The sequence below is a fragment of the Apodemus sylvaticus genome, chromosome 4 (assembly GCF_947179515.1).
Source record: "Apodemus sylvaticus chromosome 4, mApoSyl1.1, whole genome shotgun sequence".
NCBI lineage: Eukaryota > Metazoa > Chordata > Mammalia > Rodentia > Muridae > Apodemus > Apodemus sylvaticus.
In genome coordinates, this window is record NC_067475.1 from 162573086 (window position 1) to 162580749 (window position 7664).

General features: G+C 47.7%; 1 pseudogene; it reads right to left on the reverse strand.

Moving 5' to 3' along the window:
- Window positions 1-6809: 6809 nt before the first annotated feature.
- LOC127682427 (protein lin-28 homolog A-like) lies at window positions 6810-7418 on the reverse strand (annotated as a pseudogene).
- Window positions 7419-7664: the final 246 nt, after the last annotated feature.

The following is a 7664-nucleotide window of genomic DNA, read 5'->3' on the forward strand; positions in this document are numbered from 1 at the left end:
TCTTTTTATTCTAAGTGAAATTGAGTATTATCTGGCTAAACATTACTTAGATGTGGAAAAAAGATGATCAAAAAGTAAATTACCCCCAAATAGATGGAAAATCTCTTTTTATGTAACAGACCCTCTTACAGCTGACCTACTGTGTCCCAGCATTTACCTTCTCATGATCTTATTTTCAGAGGGTTCTCTCCCTGGGCTCCTGAGTACCTTTGACTCTCACATTGATGAGCCTTTGTTTGGAAATGTGTTAAAGTTTGTGTGATGCAGCTTGAGGCTGTATGTGAGGAGATCTGTAACCGTAAGTGCAAGCCATGGTTATAGGACTAAGTCTAGTTCATGCTCTTGTGATTAGAAAATACAAAGAATCAGCAGAAGAACTCTGATGTCTCTGGAGGTAAAGCTGGTGCCCCTGTGTGTGCAAGCAGTGTGCAGGGTAGCTCTGCGCACGTGCAGGATAGCGCTCACGTGCAGGATAGCGCTCACCTGCAGGATAGCGCGCACGTGCAGGGTAGTCCTGTGCACGTGTAGGGTAGTGCTGTGCACGTGCAGGGTAGCTCTGCGCACGTGCAGGATAGTGCTGCGCACGTGCAGGACAGCGCTGTGCACGTGCAGGATAGCTCTGCGCACGTGCAGGACAGCGCTGCGCACGTGCAGGATAACGCTGCGCACGTGCAGGACAGCGCTGCGCACGTGCAGGGTAGCTCTGCGCACGTGCAGGGTAGCTCTGCGCACATGCAGGGTAGCTCTGCGCACGTGCAGGACAGCGCTGCGCACGTGCAGGATAGTGCTGCGCACGTGCAGGATAGCGCTGCGCACGTGCAGGGTAGCTCTGCGCACGTGCAGGATAGCGCTGCGCACGTGCAGGACAGCGCTGCGCACGTGCAGGATAGTGCTGCGCACGTGCAGGGTAGCTCTGCGCACGTGCAGGGTAGCTCTGCGCACGTGCAGGGTAGCTCTTTGCACGTGCAGGGTAGTGCTGTGCACGTGCAGGACAGCGCTGTGCACGTGCAGGGTAGCTCTGCGCACGTGCAGGATAGCGCTGTGCACGTGCAGGACAGCGCTGTGCACGTGCCTCCCTGCTGAGCGGAGACTCAGATCCTGCTAAGGAAGCTGTGTAAGAACTATACACAAAACAACTCTAAAGTGTTAGTGAGAAAAAATTGTATTTGTGTGTGCATGGGGTCAGGTGCGTGTGCACATCAGTGTACCCGTGGCCGTCAGGGCAGTTGACCTGCGTGTCATCAGGCACGGACCAGGCTTCCCTACCAAGCCATTTCACCAGCTTGAAGATTTATAAATGACGTGTTTTGGAGCCCTTGGTGGTGTTCAGATATAATGCCTTCCTGAACAAAATCCTGATGGTATTTGGAGGAGGGAGATGTTGGCTTTCTGTCCTGTTGACACTTTGTGTGAGGTGATTAATAAGAAAAGGGTTGCTTTGGTTCAACTTGGAGTTATAGCCTCATTGGTTGGCCTTGTGGCTTTGTCCTATGGCAAGACTGCATCATGGCTGCCTCATATTTTACAGTGATAGCACTCATAGCCTGGAAGAATAGGGGGAGGGAGTAGGGTGCCACAGTCGCCCTTGAGGGCGTGACTTCAGGTCTCATGTACTCCCCCCTTTTTCTCTAGCTCCCTAAACTATCATTTTAAAGCCTTCCTGATTATTTAGGGTTTGGGGTTTCTGTTTGTTTGTTTGTGTCATGTTTTTGCTGTGTAGTCCAGGCTGGCCTAGAAGTCACAGTCTTCCTATATCTCTGCCTCTACACTGCTTACGGTATAGGCATGTACTACTGCAGTGGCTGAACCAGCCCTGTACTACATAGGCCTTTGGGAGTTAGCCAATTTTCGAACTATAAAAAGAAGTAAAGCTAGAAATTAACTACTTACACGGGATGGCAGAGAGCCCTAAGTAGCCGAAACCATCAGAAAACAGAAGGCAGAGTTAGAATCTGTTCACCAGACATGAACATAGTGCCGTAATTAAAGCAGTGGTGTTTGCCCAAGGCCACACAGGTGCCTCAGTGAGGTAGAGTCCCAGGTAGACTGGTCTCGTGTGTAAGATGCCACTGCAGGCAGGGAAGCAACAGGCAGGCTGCTCTCCCTGCACGTGGCAGAGTTGGACGTTCATGGCAAGAGGGGTCGTACTGAGCCCATCCTGTCGAGTTCCAAGATCAAGTTCTAGAATTGAAATCACACAGAAAGGAAGAAGAAGCCACCCCAAGGAGTCAGTGGGTAAAGGTGTCCTTCAAGTCTGACAGCCTGCGTTTGATCCCTGGAGCTCGCATGGTAGAAGGGGAAACCTGATGGCTGGAAGCTGTGCCCTGATCTAAACTGATCATCTATGTCCACTGATCTGTCCATGGCTTGTGGAATGGTTTTTTGAAAAAATAAAAGTTTATGAAAGATAGCATGTTTTTCTCACTTTGGTCAAAAAATCTTGGTCAGTAGTGCACATTCACTCAACCTTAAGAAAGATGGATAAACTGAACCACATTAAGAACGTTATCATGAGAACATCACGATTTCAGAAGGTAAGGCCCCAAAACCCTGGCACTCAGGAGATTCAGGAAGGAGGATCACCAGTCTCAAAAAGAAAAAAGTTCATGGAGTTTGCTCCACAAATACTTGTACGTTAGAAATTGTCTACATAAAAGCTCACACCCAGGACGGTGCCTTTACAAATATTAGCAAATATGTTCTTAACAAAGCAAGCCAACAATCTACTTGGTAGAAATGGCATGAAAACACCACTCTAACACCAGAATGGCTAAAACTGAAGCTCGGAAACAGCCAACACCGCAGATGGATCCGTCAGGAAGTATCCAATCAGGAGGTTTCATCCTAGAGCCCAGTCTTGGTATATACCTCACAGACACATACCACAAATATCTACCCCGCAGGGCCAAAGCTGCTTTACATGTAAAACAGCCTTGAGAGTCTATCAGCAACAATGGCTTTAAAGAGAGTAGAAGAGGCCATTGTGAGTACTATACAGCACTGAAAAAAGCAGGGGTGGGGGTGGGGGGGTGATTGGGGTTTTTTTTGGTTTTTTTTGGTTTTTTTTTTTTTCTTAAACAGAGCTGAGGACCGAACCCAGGGCCTTGCGCTTGCTAGGCAAGCGCTCTACCACTGAGCTAAATCCCCAACCCCGGTGATTGGTTTTTTAATAGCTGTAAAATAACCCGGGGAGAGGGAGATGGCATCAAAAACTGACATTTTTCTTTTCTTTTTCTTTTTTTTGGGTTTTTTTTTTTCTTCAAGACAGGGTTTCTCTGTGTAGCCCTGGCTGTCCTGGAACTCACTTTGTAGACCAGGCTAGCCTTGAACTCAGAAATCTGCCTGCCTCTGCCTCCCAGAGTGCTGGGATTACAGGTGTGTGCCACCACTTGTCTGCTTCTCTGTTTCCTTTCCCCTTTATTAGGGACTAGGGACGGCCTAGTACCATCCCCAGGGTGCACTCTTGATCCTCGTTTGCAGCCCGGGGTGTCTGGATTTGACCACCACCTATGGACTCTTAAGTCTTAAGTCTCCTTGTTTACCTCTGGAAAGCTCAACTGGATGCACACCCGGTTCCCCCTGGGTTCCCCCCAGGAGGTCCTCTCTTTGACTTGTTCCTTTTGTACCAAACTGGGTTTTCTCAGCTCTGTGCTAGGCTGCATGTTCTCCCCACCTTCAGACTGGAGCCAGTTTATCCCATCTTTACTCTTCCAAAGTCTGCTTTCCAGCTGTCATTGGCAGGTGTTTTATAGCGCGCGTCCATGGACATTCCCATAAAACTCTACAGCTGCACAGACAGCACTTCCTGGACACCAATCCAGCTGCCACTCCTCCTGTCCAATCCCGTTGACTTACATAGGTCTTCCATGATTATAAAGGTGCTTATACGCCACAGTGTTTCTTCTGGGCACTGCCCATAGCTCACAAGCTGTATTTCCCACTCATAGGTAGTGTATCTGTCTTCAAGGAGTCATAAGAACAGCAGACCCAGGTAGCATAAATACAGTTTGCACAGGAACTGGAAGGTTAGGAATGACTGGGTCACATACTTAGGTGTGATCCTCGAATGTAGGACACCCAGGCAGGGGCATTTCAATTTCTGGGCCAGTAGGGGCAACATCAGAAGACTTAGCTCACGCTACCAACAAAGCAGAAGAAACTGCTTCTCAGGAGCAACAGCTCTCACCTTGGATTGGGTTGTAGCATTCGGACTCACCAGTCTGTTTTAACAGTGGCTCCCAACCTTCCTAATGCTGCAGAACACAGTTCACCATTTTCTGCTGAGCCCAACCATAAAATCATTTTTGTTGGCACACAGTTAAACCCAGTTTGGGGAGGAGGGCCAAGGGTGTCTCTGAGTTCAAAGCCAGCCTGTGTGCAGAGTTCTAAAACATCCGGGGCTACACAGAGAAGCCTTGTCTTCAAAACAAAAGTTTTAAAATTGTTTTAGTTGCTACTTCATAAAGTTTTGCCACTGTTATAAACCATACTGGAAATATCTGTGTTTTGTAGTGGTCATAGGTGGGCCCTGTGAAAATTTGTTCCTCCTCCCCAGAGTGGTTGCAACCCACAGGCTGAGAGCCAATGGTTGGGGGACAACGTTGTCTGAGTTAGGGTGTTACTACTGTGAAGAGATGCCATAACCATGCAAACTCTTACAAGGACACCATTTAACTGAAGCTGGCTTACAGGGTCAGAAGTTCAGTCCATTATCATCACGGTGGGAACATGGCAGCATCCAGGCAGACATGGTGCAGGAGGAGCTGAGAGTTCTACATCTCCACCCGAAGGCTGCTAGCAGAGTACTAGCTTCCTGGTGGCCAGAATGAGAGACTGATAACCCACACCCGCAGTGACACGCCTACTCCAACAGGACCACATCTTTTTTTTTTTTAATATTTTTATTTTCTATATTCTTTGTTTACATTCCAAATGATTTCCCCTTTCCTGGATCCCCCCTCTCCCCATATGTCCCTTAAACCTTCTTCTCTCCATCCATTCTCCAATCACCTCCCTCCTTTTTCTCTGTCCTTATATTCCCTTCCAATGCTAGATCAATCCTTTCCAGGATCTGGACCCTCTCCATACTTCTTAATGGGAGTCATTTGTTATGCTATTTGTGCCTTGGGTATTCAGAGCTTCTGGGCTAATTAATATCCACTTATCAGAGATTGCATTCCATGTGTATTCTTTTGTGATTGTGTTACCTTACTTAGGATGATATTTTCCAGATCAAACCATTTGCCTAAAAATTTTGTGAATTCATTGTTTCTAATTGCTGAGTAGTATTCCATTGTGTAAATATACCACATTTTCTGTATCCATTCCTCCACTGAGGGACATCTGGGTTCTTTCCAGCTTCTGGCTATTATAAATAAGGCTGCTATGAACATAATGGAGCATGTGTCTTTATTGCATGCTGGGGAATCCTTTGGGTATATGCCCAGGAGAGGTATAGCAGGGTCCTCCGGAAGTGTCATGTCCAGATTTCTGAGGAACCGCCAGACTGATTTCCAAAGTGGTTGTACCATCTTACAGCCCCGCCAGCAGTGGAGGAGTGTTCTTTCTCCACATCCTCACCAACACCTGCTGTCTCCTGAGTTTTTTGACCATGTCACCATTCTGACTGGTGTAAGGTGAAATCTCAGGGTTGTTTGATTTGCATTTCCCTAATGACTAATGATGTTGAGCACTTCTTAAGGTGCCTCTTGGCCATCCAAATTTCATCAGGTGAAAATTCTTTGTTTAGATCTGTACCCCATTTTTTAATAGGGTTATTTGGTTCCCTGGGGTCTAACTTCTTGAGTTCTTTGTATATATTGGATATTAGCCCTCTATCAGATGTAGGGTTGGTGAATATCCTTTCCCAATTTGATGGTTGCCGTTTTGTCCTTTTAACAGTGTCCTTTGCCTTACAGAAACTTTGTAATTTTATGAGGTCCCATTTGTCAATTCTTTATCTTAGAGCATAAGCTATATTGGTGATCTGTTCAGGAACTTTTCCCCTGTGCCCATGTCCTCAAGGGTCTTCCCCAGTTTCTTTTCTATTAGTTTCAGTGTGTCTGGTTTTACATGGAGGTCCTTGGAGTGGAGTTTAGTACATGGAGATAAGAATGGATCAATTCGCATTCTTCTGCATGCTGACCTCCAATTGAACCAGAACCATTTGTTGAAAAGGCTATCTTTTTTCCACTGGATGTTTTTGGCTCGTTTGTCCAAGATCAAGTGACCATAGGTGTGTGGATTCATTTCTGGATCTTCAATTCTATTCCATTGGTCCACTTGTTTGTCACTGTGCCAATACCATGCAGTTTTTAACACTATTGCTCTGTAGTATTGCTTGAAGTCAGGGATACTGATTACCCCAGAATTTCTTTTGTTGTTGAGAATAGTTTTAGCTATCCTGGGTTTTTTGTTATTCCAGATCAATTTGAGAGTTGCTTTTTCTAACTCTATGAAGAACTGGCACGTGGAAATATCACACAGCCTTCTACAAAAGAAGAACTTCTCTATCCCAGTCACTTGACCAAGCCTCAGATAAAGCATGCAGATTCTAGGGTGGCTCCCCCACAAAAGCCTTCACTTGCTTTGAGATAGAGCCTGGTAGGAGTTCCTTTGCCTCACCCCTTCCCTGCCTGCAAGGAAAGACAGGGTGACACTGGGAACCCGGCCTGAGACAAGGCCTGAGACACTGCAGTGCAAGCTACCCATGCAACCCTCCCCCCTTAGCCCCACTTTCTCCACGCTGCAGATTGATGCCTCCTCCCTGAAACTCCCCATTAGCCAGAGAATAACCTGACTCCTGGGCCTCAATTCTGGGCTTCTGAGAGCAGGGCAGGGCTCTGCATCTCTTCCTCTTCCTCCGGGAAGTAGGCAGGCTTTCCCTGAGAACTGGGACCCTGCCTGGCCTTCAGTGGACAGGAGGCTACCCTATGGTTGATGCTTTGGCAAAAGTGGCACTTCTTGGGCTGGGGTGGCAGCTGCATTCCTTGGCATGGTGTTCTAGCCCACCACAGTTGTAGCTCCTGTCCCCTTTGGACCTTCGCTTCTGCAGGCTCCTCCCCTTTGGCCTCTGCTCACTCTCAATATAGAGCAGGCCACCGGGGCCAGTGACAGGCATGGATTCCAGACCCTTGACAGACTTCTTAAAGGTGAACTCCACTGCATCGCCCTCAGTGAGGCTTCAGGAACCTTCCATGTGCAGCCTGCTCTGGTGCACAAAGATGTCCACAGCGGGTCTAGCGCGACCCTGGCGCGCAGTCATGAATGGGAAGCTGAACCCCATGCTCACCTTGAACCCTGTGCAGCAGCTGAGGCCCCTCTGCAGCTCAGGCCCTGTAAGCCGGTGCCGCCTCTGGCTCCTTCTTCACTGCCTTGGCTCAGCTGCCTGCAAACTGCTGCTTAGACACCGAGCCCATGGTCTTCGACTGAGCCCTGGCCCCGGGCCCCAGGTCAGGTGGCTGCTGACCCCAGAGAAGTCCGCAGGCAAAGGGGTGGTTCGGAGAAGAGGCTGCTACATCTTCCTCCATGCCTACAGCACAATTTTTAAGAAGGAGTTTATAAGTCTTATTTCTTTATGTCAAAAAATTAATTTTGCGTTAAAGATGATTTCACATAGAAAAATTCCAGAATGTCACCATACCAACCTGTCACTAAAAACTTCA